At 39.4% G+C, this 24469-nt stretch overlaps 1 pseudogene across 1 annotated transcript; it reads right to left on the bottom strand.

Annotated features, from left to right (window-relative positions):
* Positions 1-1168: 1168 nt before the first annotated feature.
* LOC106696672 lies at positions 1169-23230 on the bottom strand (annotated as a pseudogene). The gene is made up of 3 exons (XR_002828529.1): positions 23091-23230; positions 20511-21142; positions 1169-1395 (listed from the first exon to the last, which is right to left on the bottom strand). The product of XR_002828529.1 is annotated as an elongation factor 1-alpha 1 pseudogene (transcript).
* Positions 23231-24469: the final 1239 nt, after the last annotated feature.

The following is a 24469-nucleotide window of genomic DNA, read 5'->3' as shown; positions in this document are numbered from 1 at the left end:
ATTTCTAACTGATAATAGAAATTGCTTGCAAAAAAATATGTTGAAGTATTATTGCAAATCTGAGAGTGCAAAATTTTATGCATTATTTCTTCTGATTTCCCATTCAACCCTTAAAGAAGAGAAAAAGGTATATTTTCTTAAAAATTGTTTTTAAGCTATTTTTTTCTTTTTTATTGTTGATTCTATTACAGGTGACTCCCATTTGATATAAAGAAATATATTTGTGTTTCATACTAAAACACAAATACAAGAGTGACATTTTTAAAATCTGAATGTTAGGAGTTCTTTAGTTAAAGAAAAATGGACTGACCCAAACCATTAAATCTTATTAGGATTTTTATACATAGAAACTGACATATACATATGGGATAAACAGTGCCAACATTCATGATAAAGAAAGAAACTATAACATTTGGTCTTATTCAGCAATTTTTAAAGGCATACAATTTTTCTTATATTTTTGTTTCTTTGTATTCATTGGTTGATTCCCTTGTGCTCTGACCAGGGATCGAACCCTCAACTTTACTATATTGGGATGACACTTTAAGCAGGGCTTCCTAGTACTCTTTTAATGTGTAGATTCTACTCCTCCCTCTCCCCCCTTTACTTTTCTCTTGTAATTTCTTTGTTCAGGGAAGTAGATTGTTTGTATTGTAGAATTTCCCACATTTGTGGATTTCATTGACTGGTATCATTTCTAGTCCAGTAATTCTCAAACTTTTTACACTCAGAACTTTTATATATGTGTGTTGTTTCGGGCACTATTTACCATATCGGAAATTAAAACAGAAACTTTAAAATAAGATTTTAAAAAAAAACCCAAAACACTCTTCCACAGGAGGCAGACATGCCACTGCCTCATGTCTCTAGTGATTCCTGAGAAGTTCCAGCACATTTTGTGAGTACTCAACACCAGCATTGAGGGCAGTAGAAAATGGTCTCTGCCATCACTGCAGTTAAGGGTGTGGTGTGAAGAAATGCTCATGTGGTGCTGAGGAAAGCAGACATCAACCTCACCAGGAGGGCATGGGGACTCACAGAGGATGAGGGGAACGTGTGATCACCATTATGCAGAACCCACCCGGCACCAGGTTCCAGACTGGTTCTTGAATAGACATTGAATAGTTCCACAAATTTGGCCAAGTTCATGATGACAGCTAGGATGTTTTCACCAAATCATAGAGATAAATATGGAAATCATCATTAAACTTGATGAAATAGACTGTTTGGCTTCCTCTTGATGAATGACCATGCCAGTCCTTCTAGAGTCATCCTCTTTGACATATTCCACTTGTTTGCCTCCCAGGCTGTCCACAATTTCTCCTGGTTCCCTTTCTGCTAGAGGTGAATCATTAGAATCAGCCATAATGTGAATGTCATCTTCTTTATAACCATCTACGAGATGGTACATGAACAAGACAGAGTCTTTCTCATAGGTGATGTAAAACCATGTGTTCATTATAGGACACCGTGCTAAGACCATTACCCTTCATTTATCTTTAGAGCCATCCTTCATCTCAAACATGTGCTCTACTGCTTTGCCAATCATTGTGTTGGCTAAGTGTGTATTTTTTAGATTGAATATTTTTTGGATACATTTAACTCTGTTGATGATAGAAATTTTGAAAAGTAACAATTATGAAAAAGCGCAGACTTTGTCCCTGCCTGCCTTCTAAGTGACTAGAAAAAAAAATGTGCTTAAGATGCTTTTCTAATATTTGTTCATTAATCAAATACCTGTAGAACTGAAATATAGGACATCATTAATAGAGATAAGACAGTGCATCCCATTGTCATAGAGATACAATTATTGATTTTGAATTTACAATATTGAGTTTAAAGTAATGATTGAGATATCTTTGTGGAAATATGCAGCAGATGGAAAGATACTGCTTTGATATCATCCATCTATACAAGGGAAGCAGAGAGAGGATAGAGAGAAAGAACAGCGAAATTATCAGAATCAAAGCATGTAAAGAACACACAATTTTAGGCTGGAAAAATCAGAAGACGTTAGGTATAAAAAAGATTAGGATAGCTGAGAATTGTAGGAGCCAAGAAGAAATTTTTTTAAGAATAAGGTGGGTTTCAAGAGGACCAGATAGGACAAGGAGGGCAAGAAGAAAAAAGACTGAGGAAAAAGATGAGGAGACCATTATTGGGGACTTTTGAGTGACTAAGTGAGATCCTAGAGCACTTTCACCTGAGTGAATGGCCCTAAAGTGTTTTTTATTAAGATTAAAAATGTGGCTGGAAAGTGAAGTTTGTTAGGAGGTGGAATGGGACACTTCCATGGTTAGTACCCTCCACACTGCAGCATGACTCTGCTCCCACTTTGGACCATAAGCTTCCTGAGGGACTGTGCCGGCTCTGTTCATTGTTTGGTGCCAAGGCATGGCCCAGAGTAGATGATCAATGATTCTGTGTTGAACGTTTGAATGAAAATAAAGGGTGTGATAGTGCATGAGTCTCTGGGCTTATGAGACCCAAGGCAACATTGATTCAATATTGATGTATTCTAGAACACAGTTCAGGGAATTAGAAATGAAGTTAAGCATCACACTCCAATAATTAGGAGAAATCATTTTAGGAACTTTGCTCAATGTGTTCAATTTATTGGGGATTCAGGAATCCTGGTGGAGAATTTGGTCCATGTGGCATGTTATTAGGAGATGACAAAATTTATAATTGTTAGCACCCATGCCATTGTAATAGTTTTCTTTATGGACATACCTATTTGAGGCTGACTTTATTAGGCTCTTCTGGATTTGATTAAAATGTATATTAGATTCATCCCATAGCTGATATTACAGAGACAGATCCTGCAGGCCAAAGCTAGTTAATTAAATACCAAGATATCAAAATAGATAAATTCTCATCACAGAACTCAGGGAGGCATAAGGATCGCTGAATGTCTCGGGAGAATAGCCTTAGATGAGGGAGGGTTTTGAGGAGGACCCATTCTATTCACTTAGACACTGGAGAGTGTTGCTGTATGTCAAATATGGTCTTTATGTTAATCCAACACTCTACCATATGGAGGCCATATGGCTGTTTAGGATGGGCGTTGTCTCTAGAATCAGCCAGAGTCAGATTCAAAGCCTGGATTCAATACATAGTCCGCTAGAAGCTTAAACAAGTGATAAAGATAAACATAGTGCTTACACCATAGGCTTGTTGGCAAGAATTCAATAAAATAATGCAAGTAAAGCCCTTAGCACAGTGCCTGTCACAGGAAAAGCGCTTGGTAAGTGTTAGTTCTCTCCATAAGAACAATGAAAGTACCTAATATCCAGGAATCCCGAGTTTCCAAGGAGGACCCCCTGCACATAAACACAAGGCTGGGAATTCATCCAAAACAACTACATACATAGCCTATTTCCTCTGCCTTGCCCCAAAGTATAATCCACTCAACCCTCTACCCACTTTGGTCTTGGATTTGGCTGTGGATTATTTTTAGGTGTGCCCCTTCCCCAAACAAATGCTTCTTGTTCTTCTTCCAGCACAGCCCCTGTCCTGGTTTTGCTTTCTGAAAACAGGTTTTGATGAGGGAAGGGGATGAAAAGTGAAAACAATAGAGCACGAGATTGCTGCCTCCTGGTAGGGGATGGAAGGCAGAATTGGAGAGAGGGTTTCCAGCAGGGAAATACTCAGAACACACTTTCCTTACCCCTGGTGTCTGGGGACGTGACAGTTAATACTGGCCCTGGTGACAGTAAGCTTTAGTCAAGGAGCCACTTAATCAGAAAATCTCTTTAAATACTCTCCATTTCTCCACTTTTAGAAATGGAAAGAAAAACCAATTTCTATGGTTTCTCAAATCCCCGAAATTGTAGTTTGCGTGTAGTTTCGGTCTCTGCCAGAGTGTTGCTTTTATAAGCCTGGAACCAAGCATTCATCTTTAGGAAAGCTAAGGATTGGAATCAAGCCATGGCGGGCCCAGTGCCAGCTCCCAGACCTGTGATAGTTTATGGCATTCACAACTCACCACTCTCCCTTAAAACCAACTGCCTCAGAAAAAGGGGGTAAAGAGTGTGGCCTTGTGAAGAGCCACCCTAATCAGGAAATTGCCCTAAGGCAGTGATGGCGAACCTTTTGAGCTCAGCATGTCAGCATTTTGAAAAACCCTAACTTAACTCTGGTGCCGTGTCACATACAGAAATTTTTTGATATTTGCAACCATAGTAAAACAAAGACTTATATTTTTGATATTTATTTTATATATTTAAATGCCATTTAACAAAGAAAAATCAACCAAAAAAATGAGTTCGCGTGTCACCTCTGACACGCGTGTCGTAGGTTCGCCATCACTGCCCTAAGGATACCTGCTCCTTTGTGGGAAATCCTGCAGTTTGAGCATTGGTATAATTCCACATGGAAAAGACTGGAAGAAACCGATGTTAAAAAATGATTGAGGCTGCCCAGCCAGCGTGGCTCAGTGGTTTACTGTCGACCTATGAACCAGGATGTCACGATTTGATTCCCAGTCAGGGCATGTGCTTGGGTTGCAGGCTCAATCCCCAGTGGGGGTGTGCAGGAGGCAGCCGATCAATGATTCTCTCATCATTGATGTTTCTATCTCTTCCTCTTTCCCTCTCTCTTTCTCTCTGAAATCAATAAAAATTTTAAATTAAAAAAATAGAGCAATATTGAAAATAGGATGGTTCTCTACAACTCAAGCCATGTTTACAGTAGACTGAGAAAGAGCCCTCAGCTGAGATGCCTTTCTACCCCACTGAGAACCAATAACTCATTCATCCACTTATTCCTTCATTTTATAAAACACTAACATCTATAGCTCTTTGTAAGTTTCTCTATTTCTTTGCCCTCTGTCTGCATATCTACTCGTAACCATTTTCTACCTACCTATCTACAAAGGAAATGCCGCTTTAATAGAAGATAACCTTACCACATAAAGTTTTTGCCAACATGATGAGAAGAGTCCACACTTTTTATTTTTGAATATCTGTAGAGGCTATAGAGAATTATACCATTATTTGCTACATGAACAAAAACCACTTTGAGAAACCAAGCCTAAAATAATCATTAGCGTTTATGTCTCTTAGTGTACAGAGATTTGGATTCTTTATGGTGAAGGTCAAGGGTGAAGTGTTGCAACACTTCTCAGTATGACCAGAAATTACAGCAAGAGTAGGGAGGATACAATCAGTCCAGTCTGAAGTGACTGGAGCCTGTTCAGGAGGAAGTGTCAGGTAAGAAGGGATATATTATTTGCCGGTTTGTAGAAGAAGAGGGAAGTCTGTTCTGAATAAACAGAGCTAAGAATTTGAGCCATCATTAGAGAGGAAAATTTTGGTCATAGAGAGAGATTACAGAGAATGAAAGGAGAAGAGCTGAATAATCACTCTGTTAAATTATTCAGGAGGCCTCCCTCTCTTTCATAACTATGCTTAATTTAACATTACAGCATTGTTTTTCTCATAAAATGCCATTTTTTTCATTACATAATTGTAAAACTAAATTATGAGAGACAGTAGTAAAAGCAATCCATCATCAGTCTTCACATCTCATCAAAGGGATACGCTGAGATGTCTCTTCTATTCCCTGATACCTCCTGCTCCCTGCTCAACTGTTTTTGGATTCCAGTTATTCCACTATCCTATTAAAGCCTGGGGTATTTTCTTGGGGACATTTCTGGATAGGGATATTCAGAAAAGAGCAATCCTTCTCATAATTATAGCAGAACACAAGGTCTTCAGAGATGGAATGTGTCTATATCATTTTTCATTTGTTGTTTCATTTCTTCTGAACTATAATGTTATTTATTTCCATTTGTAAGCACTGTAAGAGCAGACATGGGATGGCTCTGAAAAAAAGCACTGCTATTTCTCATCTATGGGGGTATTACTTTCTTCTTGATTCAAACAATAGTGACAGTATTTGGACTTTCTATGATAAAGTTGTTGTTTTTTAAAGTCATATTTGATTCTACAGATATTCTAACTTCAACACACAAACTACATCTTACACTATCAATTCAAGTTCTTAATTACAGAGCCATCTTTCCCAGATTTCACCTCCTTTGTAATCAGCACTGGTGCCTTATGTGTTTGTGTGTGTGTGTGTGTGTGTGTGTGTGTGTGTATGAGTGATCTATGTAGCCCAGCATCTTGCAAACCAGATAGATGCAATTGAATAATGAAACTGACTGACCTGAAAAAAAGTATTAAAAATCCGTGTCTTAGTCGTGAATTACCGGAAAATTAACCAGTTAACTGCCACAATATTTTGAATTTAATTAAAAAAGGTCCACCGCTTGCGTCTCTAGAGGCTTATGGCATACAAATGGTTAAAATGTATATTTTAATACATTGGGGAGTTTAACATGAATCTAAATATGTCAGTAAAAAGAATTCTAGATTCACGTCTCCATTTTAATTTTTTTTTAGCACTTCAATTCACGATGCTTTTTCATTTTTTCCTTAAGAAACTTATTTACCAATTTTGTTATAATTAAAGCAGGGATTGTTTTTTGGCCAAGATGAAAATTATAAATAACATTCACAATATTTATGATACACTTGGAAGTACATTAAGAAAATGTGTATGCTTTTATTCATATGCTGAAATAGAAGGTTTTCAACAATTAAAGACCCAAATTACCAAACTGAATACTGGCAGTTGGTTTGGCATGAAGTCATTTGGGCAAAACAAAAGTTGACAAAATGGTGGGAGTTGGACAGGAGTAGAATAGAGAGGATAAATGACCTTGCTTATTGATGTGTGGACTTTTCCACACAACCCCCAAAACAAGCCATATTAAAATTTCAACTCCTCTTAATATCAAGAAGTGTGTGACATAATTGTCCTCACGCTATCCCTTGGCAAGGAAATGAACAAGGCATGAGGCAATGATGCAAGAGTCAGGGAGGAGTAAGGATGGGGGATACACCCAGACACCATCTGGCAGGCAAAGTACAATCAAGAGGCATGTATTTACCAAACTCATTTCAGAAAAGGCCATCAATTGTTCTTTTATATATATAAATTGATTTCAGAGAGGAAGGGAGAGGGAGAAATATCAATGATTAGAATCATTGATCAACTGCCTCCTGCACGCCCCCTAGTGGGGATCGAGCCTGCAACCCATACATGTGCCCTGACCCAGAATTGAACCCATGACCACCTGATTCAGAAGTTGATGCTCAACCACTGAGCCACATTGGCTGGGGGCCATCAATTTATTATTGATTAAAGCAACTGCCCATTTTCTAAGAATATACATGAATGAATGATCGAAGTGTGAAATTCTCTTATAAAAGCTCTAATAGCCATACTCATATACTTTAAATAAATACATAGTACTTCTGCTTAATAATGATAGCGTTTTTTTTTTTTTAGTTTTGAAAATAAAGATAGCCATGTATGTGTTTTGTGGGCTTTCTGATATATATAGTATTTGGGAAAGGTAGGATATTTGGGCAATAATTTGTTCAACTAATATTAACTTCAACCTTCATAGGAAATCCTTAATTGCATATTTAATGATTCTCTCAGTGCTCAATAAAACACTCATATTAATACCATAAAAATAGAAATTTATCTCAGGTTAATTGTTACAAATATTTCTTGGTAATTAAATGAATGAAGGTTGTGCATTAAATGCCATTTTAATGTGTTTTGACTCACCTGTGCCAAATGGCTGCCTCAAGTACATGTGTCAAATGCCTACGTAGTCAAAAGTGCCTTGAGAAAGTGACTTCATACAGTTTTCTTGTTTCAAAATAAACGTAGAGATAGAAACTAATTTGAACCTATAGAATGTGGAGAATTTTATTCTTTTTATTATGGGAATGATGAAAAGTTTTTTTCCTTCACTGCTTTGAAGGATGTATGATATGTCTTTTGGAAACCTCCAGTTTAATCTTAGTGAGAATGTCAAAGACATGGAAAAGGACCAGTCAGAAATGATGGATATACTAACTGAAATGAAGAATAATGTATAGGGAATCAACAGTAGAGTAGAGTATGCCAAGAATCAAATCAGCAATTTGGAATATGAGGAAGCAAAAAACACCCAATCAGAAAAGCAAAAAGCAAAAAGAATCCAAAAATACGAAAATAGTGGAAGGAGCCTCTGGGACAACTTTAAGCATACCAACATTTGCATCATGGGGGTGCCAGAAGGAGAAGAGAAAGAGCAACATATTGAAAACTTATTTGAAGAAATGATGACAGAAAACTTCTCCTACTGGTGAAAGAAATATACTTACAATCCAGGAAGCACAGAGTCCCAAACAAGAGGAACCCACACCAAGACACATCATAATTAAAATGTCAAGGGTTAAAGACAAAGAGAGAATCTTAAAAGCAGCAAGAAAAAAGCAGTTAGTTACCAACAAGGAAGCACCCATACGACTGTCAGCTGATTTCTCAACAGAAACTTTGCAGGCCAGAAGGGAGTGGCAATAAATATTCAAAGTGATGAATAGCAAGGACCTTTAACCAAGATTACTCTACTCAGCAAAGCTCTCATTTAGAATTAAAGGTCAGATAAAGAGCTTCTCAGATAAGAAAAAGCTAAAGGAGTTCATCACCACCAAACCAGCATTATATGAAATGTTGAAGGGTATTCTTTAAGAAGAGGAAGATGAAGAAGAAGATGCTAAGTGAAACCTTCCAAATTCTCAAGAGAAAGAAGATGCCTCTGACTCCTATTCTATTAGTGTCCTGCTCAAAATAAAACATTTTCAAATGGAATAAAAGTGAAGGATGGGGGAAATGCAAGGTTCATACCATTTGCCTTTTCAGTTTCTATTCCACAGACTGCTCAAGGCCTCACCCAGAACTCCCTTGTATTTTAGAATCTATAGGGCAGAGGTGTGGATGGAAGGGGGTCATCATAAGGACCCCCAACTCTTCCTGTCAGACTCAGTCAACCAGGCAAGGATTCTAGTGAGACCTACGGAGACATTCACAGCTCCCTGATCATTGCAGCAAGAGGATGGGCAAGACCTGGGGTGCAGTCTGAGGTAGCCTGTTCCATGTTACCTGAAGAAGGGACCTCCAGATCAGTTCCAGCACACAGTTCCATCTCCGAGCTTCAGCAACCGCATCTTCAAAGTGAAAGAGTTGAGCTAAATGGTATAACCAGCATTTAACTGTTTCATGTTCTCTCATGTCCCAGAATTCTTGGCCCTGCAGTTGATATCAATTTACTTCTTGTGGTGAGAGAGAGTGCTACTCCCCTGAACCTATTACTTGAGGGAAGGGTCTCTAGGATTTTCAGAATTGTGTTGACTGAAACAAGACAGAACAAGCAAACTCACACACTCCCAAAGGGTTCTTTGAATATTTTAATCTTTGTATATCTGGAGCTAGCACTTTTTTGGGGGGAGAGGGTGGTATTAATTTCCATTGTTTGAGAGATTTGAAGTGTACAGAAAAGGCAGTTTCTCCAACCATACAAGTGGTTCTGGTGGGAGGTTTTGCAATTTTTTCAAATGTCTTTGAGACACAGAGAAAAAGCCATCTTTCCAGAGGAGCGCCTCAGTCTCACCATTCTTTAACATCTTACCTTCATCTTCAAATTAAGGCATTGAATAAATTAGGGTCCCCCCCTCCCAATTTTTTTTATACAATTAAAGCCCAGAGATTCCACAGGTATGTTTTCCTTGACACAAAATTAGTACCTTGACTTTTACTGTTTCCTTCAGCCTTCCTTTTTCCATTTGAAATGAAATATTTTGAGCAAGACTTAAAGGCAAACAGAAGATGAATCAGAAGCATCTTTTTTTTCTCAAGAATTTGGAAAGTTTTACTTGGCAACTTCCTGTGGAAGAGAAAGGTGAGCCTTTTTTCATTGTGTTCTTAAATGTCCAGCCAACTGTACTTCAACTTGAGTTCTGGCCCATTTCAGAGGATTATACATCTGTTTTGTTCAACTGCCCAGAGGTTTTGTGAATGGGTGCATTTTCAGAACCAAACATAACAAAAGTAAGAAAAATCACACAGAACTTCTTGGAAAAAAAGACTCTAAACTGTTTCCTTGATTTCCAACAACTGTGGTACCCTTGATCACAACTTGAACCAAAATATTAATTCCTAAACTGAAATGCACTTCCCTGTTTATTTCCTTACGCAAATGCTTACGTAATTTTGCCTCACACATAATCCTTCTCTACAACTTTTATAGTAACTGAGAGCAATTTCCAAAATTATTTTTAAATCAAATGATTCTTCACAATATTTCTAGGAAGTGTATTTGGAGAGGGGTAGAATAATGGTTCTTCAAACAAACATAAAGGCAAAGAAGGATCAAGTGATAGATTAAGACTACACAAAGAATCACGGTGCTAGATTAGAATTTAGTTTATTCATTCAGTAAATATTCAGTAAAATTCCCATGTCTTCATATACTAGGATATATTTCTTCTGTTTTGTCTTATACCCCATGTGCCTTTTTAGAAAGATTACAACAAAAATTTATTATTTCACAGTTTTACAGACTGAAAGTCTGAGATCAAGATGTAGGCAGGGTTGGTTCCTTCTGAGAATTGTGAGGAAGACTTTGTTCCAGGTCTCTCCCTGGCTTCTGGTGGTACTCTTTCAGTCTTTGGCATTCCTTGATTTGTAGAAGCATCACTCAGATCTCTGCTTTGATATTCACATGGGGTCCTCCCTGTATGAGTGTCTTCAAATTTCCCCCATTTTTTATAAGAGCCACAGTCATATGGGATTAGGGCCTTAATGGCCCCATTTTAACTTGCTTATCTCTGAAACGACCCTATTTCCAATTAAGATCACATTCTGAGGTATCAGTGTTAGGTCTTCAACATATGAATTTGGGGTAAGGACAACACAGTTAAACCCAAATGCTATGTAATATAATAATAGCAAAAGCATGTGCTTATTTATTATTAATTTAAAAGTACTTATTGAGCACCTACTACATGCAAAACACTATGCTCATGTACATTTTATAGGAATATACTTACATTTTGTAGGAATATACTCCCTATAAATTTTACTCCAATATTTTTCTGATTCCTTTCAACATACATCTCAAACTTACACAACCACAGTACCAGGAGGAAACCTTCTCCTATTCTGAATCCAAAAGCTGCTGGGGTCCAGCTCCAGTGGGTCCAGGGGTTCCCAAATGTGTGGACGGAGTCGGCAAAGAATGAATGACACGGAGGCAGTGTTCAGGTGATCATCATAGCCAGGTTCCTCTTTATTGCCATCTAACATCTGTATTTATACTATTTCGTCCCAATCCTATCCATTCTATACAAAAGGCCAGGGGGCTTCCCAACTCCATTCAAAGGTTACTCTATTGTTCCACTAAGCTACAAGGAAGTAACTGAAGGAGGTCACTCCAAGCAAAGATCAAAGCGACCAACCACCCCTCTGACACTCAGTTAAAGGGTTTACTGATAAAAATCCTCACCTGGGGAAACAACCTTTCTTCTCCTAGCCAGGTTCCTTCCCCTATTGTCCTCTTACATCTTTATTTATCCTATTTGATCTTAATCCCATCCATTCCATTCCAAAGGCTAGGGCGTTTCTCATCTCCATTTCAAGGTCCCTTGAAACATCCCTGCACAGACTGCCTCAAGCAGCCAGGGTGGATCGGCTTCCAGCAAAAAGCCATGAAGAGAGAAGAGCTAAGGAGAGTAGAAAAATAAGTCCAAACAAGGCACACTAGAATTATTTTCATTTGTAAGAGAGAAAAATGAAAGGTGTCCCTAATCAGAGCCAACATTTTTCCCTGCCTCCACTTAAGCAATGACTCTTATAAAGACCTTCTGTGCAATTTCCTTTATGTAACTCCTGATTCAGAAAATCCGTGGCATCAAAGACTGGATAACTTCAGGAGATCGAGATGTTATTATAAATATTTACGAAGGTTATCACTTTTGTTGGATTGTTTCCTTTATCATTATGTAGTGTCCTTATTTGTCTCTTACTATCATCTTTGTTTTAAAGTCTATTTTGCCATATATGAGTACTGTTACCCCAGCATTTAAAAAAATTTCCATTTGCATGAGATGTCATTTTCCATCCCTTTACTTTTAGTCTGTACCTTTCACTCTGAGGTAGGTCTTGTATACAGCATAGAGATGGGTCTTGTTTTCTTACCCATTCAGCTACCCTATGTCTTTTGAGTAGAGCATTTAAGCCATTTACATTTAAAGTGACTATTGATAAGTACATATTTATTGCCATTTTATTCTTTTAATACTAGTTTAGTGGTAACAACTCATTTATATTTTTATTATCTAGGAAGCTCTTTATTTCCTCTTCAATTTTAAATGATAGCCTTGTTGGTTAAAATGGTCTTGTTTGTAGCTCCTTGGTTTTTATCACTTTCAATACTCATGCCAATCTCTTCTGGCCTGAAATATTTCTGTTGAGAAATCAGAAGTCAGTCTTATGGGAGTTCCCCTGTTGATATTTGTCTTTCTCTTGTTACTTTTAAGATTCTCTCTTTATCTCTAACCTTTGCCATTTTAATTATGATGTGTCTTAGTGTGGGCCTCTTTGGGTTCATCTTGATTGAAACTTTGTGCTTCCTGGACTTGAGTGTCTTTTGATTTCACCAAGTTAGGAAAGTTTTCTGTCATTATGCACCCAGCATAGGAGCACCTAAAGATATAAAGCAAATCTTGATGGATATAAAGGGAGAAAGCAACAGTAATACAGTCATAGTAGGATATTTTAACACCCCATGGGCATCAATGGATAGATCTTACTGACAGAAAATCAATTAGGAAGCAGTGGATTTAACGGATACGTTAGATTAGCTGGATTTCATTGATATCTTCAAAGCATTTCACACTACAGCAGCAAAATATATTTTCATTTCAAGTGCATGTGGAACATTATCTAGGATAGACCATATGTTAGGACACAGTACAAGTCTCAATAAATTTAAGAAGATTGCAATAATATCAAGCATCTTCTATGACTGTAATGGTATGAAACTAGAAATCACACCACATACACACACACACACACACACACAACTGAAAACACACAAACACTAGAGGCTAAATAACATCTTATTGAACAATACAATGAGATAAAGAAAGAAATCAAAAGATACCATGAGACATATGAAAATGAGAACACAACAACCAAAATTTATGAAGCACAGCCAAAGCAGTCTTTAGAGGGAAGTTCATAGTATTACAGGCCTATCTCAGAAAACAAGAAAAATCACATATATACAGCCTAACTTTACACTTAAATGAACTTGAAAAAGAGTAAACAAAACTAATAGTGAGTAGAAGAAAGAAAATAATAATGATCAGAGCAAAAATAAACAAAAGAGAGTCTTAACAAACAATACAAAACATCAATGAAACCAAGAGCTTGTTCTTTGAAAATATATAGTAGATTGACAAACCTTCAACCAGATTCATCAAGAAAAAAAGAAAGAGGACTCAAATAAATAAAATCAAAATTGAAAGTGGGGAATTAACAACTGACACCACAGAAATAAAAAAAAAGGATTATAAGAAAATATTATGAAAAACCGTATGCTAAAAAATTGGACAATCTGGACAAAATGGATAAATTCCTAGAAACATACAACCTTCCAAAATTGAATCATGGAGAGTTAGAGAACTTGAATAGACAGATTACAACTAATGAAATTGAAGCAGTAATGAAAAAACTCCCAGTAATAAAAACCTGGACTGGATGGCTTCACAGGTGAATTGTACCAAACATTAAAAGAACTAACAGTTATCCTTCTCAAATTATCCCAAAAAAATCAAGAGGAGGAAAGACTCCCAAACTCATTTTATGGAGCTAGGATTAGTTTAATTCCCCAAACAGATAAAGACACTACAAAGAAAGGAAATTATAGGCCAATGTCCCTGATGAGCACAGATACTAATCCTAAACATAATATTAGCAAATACGGTCTAGCAATACATTTAAAAGATCATACACCGTGACCAAGTGGGATATATTCCAGAGATCCAAGGTTTGTATAATATCTGAAAATCAATAAATGTGATATTCCACATAAATAAAATGAAGGATAAAAACCACATGATCATAATAAATAGCTGCAGAAAAATCATTATATAAAATCCAGCACCAATTTATGATAAAAACTATCAACAAACTGAAAATAGAAGAAACATATCTCAATGTAATAAAGGCCATATATGACAAACCCATAGCCAACATCATACTCAATGGGCAAAAACTAAAAGTGATACCCTTAAGATCAGGAACAAGACAGGGATGTCTGCTTTCACCACTTTTATTCAACATAATACTGGAAGTTCTAGCCACAGCAATCAGACAAAAAGAATAAAAGTGCATCCAAATTAGAAAGGAAGACATAAAACTGTTATTGTTTATAGATGACATGATACTGTATACTCTAAAGATTCCACCAAAAAACTACTAGAACTGATAAATGAATTCAGTATAGTAGCAGGATATAAAATATATATATTCAGCAATTGGTTGCATTTCTATACACCAACAATGAACTATCATAAAGGGAAACTAAAACAATCCCATTAATAACAGCATAAAAAATACCTAGGAACAAATTTAACCAAGGATATAAAAGACCTGTACTCAGAAAATTATAAGACATTGAAGAAAGAAATCAAAGAAGATACAAATAAGTGTAAACATGTACCATGTCCATGGATAGGAAGAATTAACATCATTAAAATATCCATACTGCCCAAAGCAATCTATTGATTCAGTGCAATTCCTATCAAGAGATTCATGGCATATTTCACAGACCTGGAACAAATATTCCAACAATTTATATGGAACCACAAAATACTCAGCAACCTTGAGAAAGAAGAACAAGTTGGAAGAATCACTACCTGATATCAAATTCTACTACAGGCTATAGTAATAAAAACAACATAGTAGTGGCATAAAAACAAACATATAGATCAATGTAACAGAATAGAGAACCCAGAAATAAACCAATGCCTTGCCCTAACCGGTTTGGCTCAGTGGATAGAGCGTCGGCCTACGGACTGAAAGGTCCCAGGTTCGATTCCGGTCAAGGGCATGTACCTTGGTTGCAGGCGCATCCCCAGTGGGGGGTGTGCAGGAGGCAGCTGATCGAGGCTTCTCTCTCATCGATGTTTCTAAGTCTCTGTCCCTCCCCCTTCCTCTCTGTAAAAAAAAAATAATAAAATATATTTTAAAAATAAAAATAAATAAACCAATGCCTTTATGGTCAATATTTGACAAAAGAGACAAGAACATACAATGGGATAAAGACAGTCTATTCTATAAATGGTGTTTGGAAAATTAGAGAGATATGTGCAAAAAAAGAAAATGAAACTTGGCCACCTTCTTATACCATACACAAGAATAAAGTCAAAATGAATTGAAGACTGAAATGTTAGACTCAAAACTGTAAAAATCTTAGTAGAAAACATAGGCAGTAAAATCTTGGACATCTCTTATAACAATACTAGAGGCCCGGTGCACAAAAATTTGTGCACTCGGGGAGGGGGGTTCCTCAGCCCGGCCTGTACCCTCTCGAAGTCTGGGACCCCTCAGGGGATGACCACCTGCTGGCTTAAGCCCACTCCCTGGGGGGATTGGGCCTAAGCTGGCAGTCAGACATCCCTCTGGCAGCCCTGGAGCTCTTGGGGGATGTCCACTTGCCAGCGGGGAGCAGGCCTAAGCTGCAGTCGGACATCCTTAGCGCTGCTGAGGAGGCGGGAGAGGCTCCCACCACCACTGCTGTACTGGCAGCCATCAGCCTGGCTTGTGGCTAAGCAGAGCTCCCCCTGTGGGAGCGCACTGACCACCAGGGGGCAGCTCCTGCATTGAGCATCTGCCCCCTGGTGGTCAGTGTGTGTCATAGTGACCAGTCATTCCCAGTTGTTCTGCTGTTAGGGTCAATTTGCATATTACCCTTTTATTATATAGGAGTGCCTGGCCAGCCTGGGTGAGCGGCTGATGGCAGTTTGCAGGCTGGCCAAGCCCCCCAGCAGGGATCCTCACCCCATGAGAGTGTGGCCAGCCTGGGTGAGTGGCTGATGGCTGTTTGCAGGCTGGCCACAGCCCCTTCAGGTTGGGAGGTCCTGCTGGGGTGCCTGGCCAGTCTAGGTGAGGGGCTGAGGGCCATTTTCAGGCTGGCTAAGCCCCCCAGAGGGGACCCTCACCCCATGAGGGTGTGGCCAGCCTGGGTGAGGGGCTGATGGCTGTTTGCAGGCTGGCCACAACCCCCAGCCACTGAAGCTCCCAGTGGAGGCTGGCTAGAAGCAGGTATCTGGGATTTATTTGTCTTCTATAATTAAAACTTTTTTGCCATGAGCAGAGGCCACAGCCAGCTCAGGGCAGGCAGGAAGCTTGGCTTCCTCCATTGCCGGGGCGACCAAGCCTCCTGCTTGCTCCAGCTCAGTGGCTGCCGGCCGCCATCTTGGTTAGGTTAATTTGCATATAGTCGCTCTGATTGGCTGGTGAGCGTGGCTGAGGGCATAGCAAAGGTATGGTCAATTAGCATCTTTGTCTTTTATTAGTGTAGATTTTTTTCTGATATGTCTCTGTGGACAAGGGAAACAAAAGGAAAAAATAAACAAAAGAGATTGCATCAAACTAAGAAGTTTATGCACAGCAAAAGAAACCATGACAAAATGAAAAAACAGCCCATTGAATGGGAGAACATATTCACCAATGATACATCTGGTAAGGTGTTAATATCCAAAATTTATAAGAACTTATAAAACTCAACATCAAAAAAACACACCATCCATCCAGTTAAAAAGTGGGCAAAATACCTGAATAGACACTTCTCCATAGAGGACATACAAATTGCTAGTAGTTATATGAAAAGCTGCTCAAATCACTAATCCTCAGAGAAATGCAAATTAAAACCACAATGAGATATCACCTCACCCCTGTCAGAATGGCTATCACCAATAAATTGACAAGTGACAAGTGTTGGCAAGGGTGTGGTAAAAAGGGAACCCTGTGCACTGTTGGTGGGAATGCAGATTGGTACAGCCACTGTGGAAAGCATTATGGAGTTACCTCAAAAAATTAAAAATGGAACTGCCTTATGACCCAGCAATTACACTTCTCGGGATATAGCTGAGGAAACCTGAAACACTAATTCAATAGAAGATATGCACCCCTATGTTTATTGCAGTGTTATTTACAATAGCCAAGATTTGGTAGCAGCCCAAGTGCCCATCAGTAAATTAGTGGATAAAAAATCAGTGGTACATTTACAGAATAGAATACTACTCAGCCATAAAAGGGAAATCTTACCCTTTTCAACAACACTGAGGGACCTGGAGAATATTACGTTAAGTGAAATAAGCCAGTCAGAGAAGTACAAGTACCATATGATTTCACCTACATGTAGAACCTAATGAACAAAATAAGCTAATAAACAAAATAGAAACAGACAACAGACTGACAGCTGCCAGAGGGGAAGGGAGTTGGTGGACTGGGTGAAAAGAGCGAAGGGATTAACCAAAAAAACAAAAACAAAAAACCTTCATAAACACAGACAATAGTGTGGTGATTACCAGAGGGAAAGCAGGTTGAGGGGAAGAAGAGGAGAGTATGGGGGGGATAAATGGTGATGGAAGGAAACTTGACTTGGGGTTGTGAACATACAATACAATATATAGATGATGTATTATAGAATTGTACACCGGAAACCTATATAGTTGCATTAACTAATGTCACCTCAATAAATTCAATAAAAAATAAAATAAGTATTTGTAAGCAACAAAAGATTTTATTATAATGAAGTATCTATTTTAAAGACAGTACAATGCTCTCCTGTTTAAAATGAGAAGACAAAAGATCACTAGAACGTGAAAGGATTCTAGCTATCATCTGCTTCAGGGGGCATGGAGGTTCCATCCTATATTGTTTTAGTCTAGGTTTTTATATTATTTAGATATGATAAAGCCAACAGATCTGGAGACAACTGCCATTGAAAAGATAGGTTGTAATATTCCCAGATTCCCAAGAGAAGGGGGTTAGCTATGGCCAGGTTACTGGGTTCTAGGCAAAAGAATGGTGAGCAAAATGATATGCACCCTTTTGGGTGTGGCCCATTAAAAACTCACTCAATGCTCTTTCCTTTTCTTTCAGCTTGATACAAATAAACATAGCAACCTAGGAAGCCACATCTTAAAGATGTCAGGATCATGGGTCCCTGAATCACCACTTGGAAAAGAGCAGTTCACCAATCAAGAATACACCTTTGGACTTTTCCTGAGTGAGAAATAAGCTTCTATTGTACTTAAGCCTTTATAGATTTGGGAATTTTTTGAGATAGCAGATAGCAGATAGCATTACCAAAACTAATATAGTCTTCCGACTCCTACTTCAGTTCTGTTCTCTCCAACCACAAATCCACATGGAATAAAACCCAAATTTTAACCCCAATAAATATATAAATTTCATATCAACTAATCTAAGAGAATTAGTACATCAAGAATAAAAATAAATCAGTATTAAGAAGGGACACCTGCAGAGTATGTAGGTCTGTGTGAAACAATGGAGAAGAATGAGTTTGTTAAACAAACCCAGTACCTAGTTAAAGCTTGAGGCACTGATCTGCCATTTCTGGATCTCAAGGTTGGGAACAGTATCCCAAGAACTGTAACAAGCAGTTTCCCTAGGCTGATCTGAATGTGGCATGCTACAGATTCACGTCTCACAAGGCCCATTGTTTCTACCTCAAACTCCCAAATAAGTGCCAAGTACCAGTGATTCTCATGGTAGGACACAAGCTATTTGGGCACATAACTGACCCTAACTACCTCCTCAGTACAATTAATGGACACTAAGTAGACGCCACAAATGGCAAACCAGAAGCAAAAGCATACCTTTGAAGTAGATATTTTTCTTTAATATATTAAAATTTTCTTTTTAGAAACTCTCTTCACTCTCATATCTACTTTCTGGAGCTTCAGTACATGCATTCTCTTAACGAGAGGTCAAGGGTCCCAAAATGTAGGCTTTTTACTGGCCCTCCCTTTTTGGTTGTCACCTCACCTTCTATTTACATATTCAAAAAACTAACCAAATTATTAGCTATAAAAACAACTAAGATGAGTATGGGGGTATCTGGTAGGCTAAAACATGTTACATTGTCTGAAAGGGAACCTAGTCCGCTAGGTCACATCTGTCTACAATTAGCTGGACAACATCTTGGATCCAAAAGGAAAAGATGCAATATAGAGAATTGCCAATGGATTAAGATAGGAGAGTATGGAGCTCTAGGTAACAATATCACTGGTTGCCTGTGAGGTTGCAGGGAGAAGCGCTGTGATAGCTTCCTCTAGAGCAGAAAATCTTGCAAAAGAGAAGAGAGAAAGTGTTAAAGCAAATGTTGCCTGTTCTGGTTAACAGTCCTGACTTTATGACATCCTTTCCCCAAGAAAACACGCATAGGAAAAACATAGTAAACTGCACACACCCAAGAGAATTGGGCAGATAATATACTTTGCACAATGCAAGTTGCAAAATGTCGAAGTTCGCTGTTATGCTGTAATAGTCAACATCAGTAGTTAAGAATGCCCTGCGTAAGTTATATGCCTGACTGAAGAAATAGCATCCTGTTTTTTAGAAATATTTTGAGAGGGTGGAAATAATGGCTTGTCATTTTGTCTTATTTTTATAGGATACTTGATTCTGTTCGAGACTAGCTTGTGAATTTGGGCTTGTTCTAAGTGACCTTTGGATGAGTTTTCAGCTGTTCCTGGAATTTATACCACAGGGATTCCCATTCTGTCTTCTTTAGTTAATTACTCAACATATCACACATAGATGTGATGAGAAGGCAGACAAACATTTAAATTACTTTCAAAAGGAAGCTTACATTGGAAAATATTTGAGTTACATCCATCTTGTGGGTTTCTTTTGTTTAACTCAAGCATTCGTTCACAATTTAACCTTCGTGATAAATTATTACCCAAAGGCTCTTAAGCTTATTCTCTCTTCTGAGTACTGGTAGAGACCCAACACTCATTGAAATGTTGCCTCAGACTTCAAGGTTTGGAAACCTCACCAAATTATTTAACAAAGTGCTTCATGTGAAAGGTCAGCCATAAGAGGGGAAAATTCTCTGCCCTGTTACCATGTTGGTTTCTAATATCTAATATGGCAATTCCGTGTTCTGTCTTTTCGTGGAACATTTCCAAGATAAGAAGTGAAGAGAAGAAGTTGCTTCTAGTAGCTATGGTCTGTCCTGTTGGTGACCGACATGGCAGATGTGGGCAGGACGGGAAATGGGAAAGTGATTTGCCTGCCAGAATACCAGCAGATGTTCTTCTGGATGTATCATCTGTATTGCACTGAAAACACAGAGGAAGAGCTCTGCCCCAAACTTTTTTTTTTTCCTCATTAAACTTTGTTATTTTAATGGGTCTCAAAATTCTGTGACAGATTTTTGGTCATGCTGTTTCCATTAAAAAGTACTGATTTTAAAAACTAATAACTTAAAAACTGCCACACACACAAAAGAACCGAATGGTCCACAAAACATTCTCCTTTCCTTCTGAAGGTTTTACGATGCATTGTAATCATTAACCAGTCTTTTACTATTAAACTTAAATGGCCAATTGAGACAAACAGTTCTGAGACCGTTCTTCCACCACTGATTGAGACTGGGGTGGCAGGTGTTGGGAATAATATGCATTTAGCCTTCTGAGCTTCCTGGGCAGACTTAGTGACTTTGTCAGCTCCAGCTGCCTTCTTGTCCACTGCTCTGATGACACCCACAGCAACTGTCTGTCTCATGTCACAAACAGTGAAACAGCCCAGAGGAGGGTAGTCAGAGAAGCTCTCAACACACATGGGCTTGCCAGGAACCATATCGACGATGGCAGCATCACCAGATTTCAAAAACTTGGGGCCATCTGCCAGCTTTTTCCCAGAACGGTAATCAATCTTCTCCTTCAGCTCAGCAAATTTGCAAGCAATGGGAGCTGTGTGACAATCCATCACAGGTGCATATCCAGCACTGATCTGGCCTGAGTGGTTCAGGATAATCACCTGAGCAGTGAAGCCAGCTGCTTCCATTGGTGGGTCATTTTTGCTGTCACCAGCCACATTGCCACAATGAACATCTTTGACAGACACATTCCTGACATTGAAGCCCACATTGTCCCTAGGAAGAGCTTCACTCAGAGCTTCACTCAAACTTCATGGCCAGATCAGTTCCATACAGGGTAATCATTGGGGGATTTTCCTCCCTTCAACATCATTGTCGTTGTGCCACTTTCTTGCTCAAAAATACCCCCATGGTACTGCTATTGTCTGAATGTTTGCACTCCCCACCTCCAAAATTTATGTGTTGAATCCTAACCTCCAAGGTGATAGTATTAGGAGATGGAGCCTTTGTGAGGTAATTAGGACCTAAGGGCAGATCCTTCATGAATGAGATTAAAGTCCTCATAAAAGAGGCCTGAGGAAGCTTCCTTGCCTTCTTCCACCAAGTGAGAACACAGTGAGCAGCCATGAACTAGAAGTGGTTCCTAAATAGAACGTGACCATACTGACACCCTGATCTTGGACCTCCCAGCCTCCAGAACTGTGAGAAATGAATTTCTGTTGTTTATAAGCCACCCAATCCATGCTATTTTGTTATAGTAGCCTGAACAGACTAAAACAGGCAGACAGAATAATGGTCCTATAAGATGTCCATGTTTTAATCCCCAGAACTTGTGAGTACATTACCTTACATGACAAAAGAGCCTTTGTATATGTGATTAAGATAAAGGACCTGAAGATGGGGAGTTGAGTGTGGATTCTACATGGACCCAATATAATCATCAGTCCTTAAAAAGCTGTGGAGAGAGAGAGAGAGAGAGAGAGAGAGAGAGAGAATGAATGTGATAGTAGAAGAGGGGTCAGAGAGGCAAATCAGGAGAGATTTGAAGCCTGAGGGGATTTCACTGCTTGACACGCACAGTCCTCCAAACCTAACCTGACTATTCCTACCACCACACCTTTTCCCACACAGTGTTGCATCAGCTTACCCCATCTGAATCTTATCAATCTGTTGCTGTGTCTAACACTGGAACAAAGCCAAATCCAACCCATAATGTTTCTTCTAATTTTTCATTCCTGCAGGACTTACTGCTTTACTACATTGTGCACCTAGCACAGAGATTGTCCAGCTTATTGGCCTAAGGATTCCTTTATATTCTTAAGAACCCCAAAGATTTTTTTGTTTATGTGTACTATATCTACTATATTTAATGTACTCAGAATTAAAAATTTTTTAATAATTATTTATTACTTTAATTAAAAATAACCATAATGACCCCAATTCATACTAACATAAATAATAAAGGGTGTCCCCCAAAATATATACACACTTTATGTAATGAGAAGTATGGCACTGTCTCACAGTTTTGCAAATCTCTTTGATGTCCGGCTTAATAGAAGACAGCTGGATTCTCCGTGTTCCATCTGTTGCTATATATTGTTTAAGTTAAAGTATTTGAAAAAAATCTGGCCTCAAATAGATTGCATAAAATTTATTTTACAAGCATTTACAGATATTATCCTAATATATAAAAAGCCAGGGGCTATAACGACCCGAAACAACTGGTTGGACGACCGAACAGCAGGCTAGGGAGCTGAGGGAGCAGGACAAATGGTCACCATGAGGGGACCTCCGCCTGGATCGGGGCATAGCCAGCCTTCAAACCACCAGCGGCCCCTAGCCCAGGCCAGCCAGCGCCCCAGAGGAGACCCTTGCCACGATCTGGGGGCATGGCCGGCCTTCAAACCGCCGGTGTCCCTAGCCCAGGGAGGCCTCCTAGCCAAGGATGCCTGAGTCTGTTCTGGATGTAGGACTGCGCTCTCCCCACAAGCGACTTGGAAGCTGCCAATGTCTAACTGCCAGTCTCTGGGAGGCTGGGAGTGAGTCTACCATCCACCAAAAAGTAGGACCATCGAATTGTTCACAGTCTCAGTGCAGGCACAGGTCCGTGGCTGACGGGGTGGAGGCCAGACCAAAACAAAACAGCAGAAACACCCTGCCCACCTCGGCGGGTGCAGCTGCAGTCCATGAGGGCCTGGGCAGTGTAGAAAGCGCTACCTTCTCCCAGGTCCTGTGCTGGCACGGCTGCCTCACTCACCTCAAGCCCCCCTGAGTCCTGACAGCGAAGTGTGTAGGGTATCCTGCAGGAGTTGTGCCGTTCTGGTGCTTTTGCCCAAAGACACCCTTTGGGATGAATTCAGAGCCACATCTCACTTCCCATGAGACTGGAAGCACCATGTAAAAGGAATTCGACAAAAGCTTCCTACATCTCTGTTTATTCTTTTGAATCCATAAAATGACCTTAAAAAAAGCATTCGGGCCACCTAAGAGAGAATGCACTTTCTGGCCAGAGCATGCAGGATTCTTTTGCCCAACAGGTTAAAGGAAGCAGAGAGCTGGCACAGTGGAAATGGCCCTGGTGCCCTATGAGGAGACCGTGGGAATGGGGCTGCAGAAATTCCACAAGCCTCTTGCTGCCTTCTCCTTCCAAACCACACCATCCAGATCCACCAGGACTGGAGGCAACTGGGAGTTGCAGCTGTGGTTTGGGACACGGTAGCAAATCCTGGGGGGCCTCTGAAAACATCTGTAATTGATTATAAGACTGGCCTTTATTTAAAAAGAAATAAAAGAACAGCTTTGTTGAGATATAATTCATATACTGTACATGTCACTAAACTGTACAATGAACTGGTTTTTTAAAGTAAATTCAGAGTGGTACAACCATCACCATGCTCAAGTTTTAAATATTTTCACAACCCCATCCCCTCCAAAAAAAAAACTTCTACCCACTAGAATCACTTTCCTGATCATCTTCCCCAAAATAGATTGCATTTTAAGGGTGGGTAAAGGAAGGTTGAGGGAAGTTAAAATACTGCAAAAAGGATATTTTAAAATGACAAAGCCCAAAGTGAAGATCATGTTTTTTCTTTTTTTAAAATATTTTTTTATTGATTTCAGAGAGAAAGGGAGAGAGAGAGAGAGACAGAAACATCAATGATTGAAATCACTGATCAGCTGCCTCCCTCAGCCCCCCTACTGGGGATCAAGCCCGCAACCCAGGCATGTGCCCCTGACCAGAATCAAACCTGGACCCTTCAGTCCATAGGCCAATGCTCTCTCCATTAAGCCAAACCGGCCAGGGCCATGTGTTTTCTTTAAGTTCTGTGTGGTTGTAATGGTCCCCAAATCTATACTAATAAAAGGGTAATATGCTAATTAGAGTGGAAGTCTTCCAGACGTCCTTCCAGACAAAGCAGCAGCAGCTGTGAGGGCTGAGGGTCAGGCAGCCATGGGCGGCTGTGAAGGGTTGAGGCTCAGGCCAGCAGTGGCAGCAGCAGCAGCAGCGGGGTAATGAGGGCGATGCCTTCCCCTGATCTCCCAGGTGGCCTCCCACAGAGGGAGGCCAGCCTGAGGGCTGAGAAGAAGCAGTTAGGGGCGATCAGGCTGGCAGGGGGGCAAGGTAGGGGCAATCAG

This window comes from Myotis lucifugus, unplaced genomic scaffold, assembly GCF_000147115.1.
Source record: "Myotis lucifugus unplaced genomic scaffold, Myoluc2.0 scaffold_23, whole genome shotgun sequence".
Taxonomy (NCBI): domain Eukaryota; kingdom Metazoa; phylum Chordata; class Mammalia; order Chiroptera; family Vespertilionidae; genus Myotis; species Myotis lucifugus.
The sequence above is the reverse complement of the archived record's forward strand: the minus strand, read 5'-3'. Positions and strand labels throughout refer to the sequence as shown.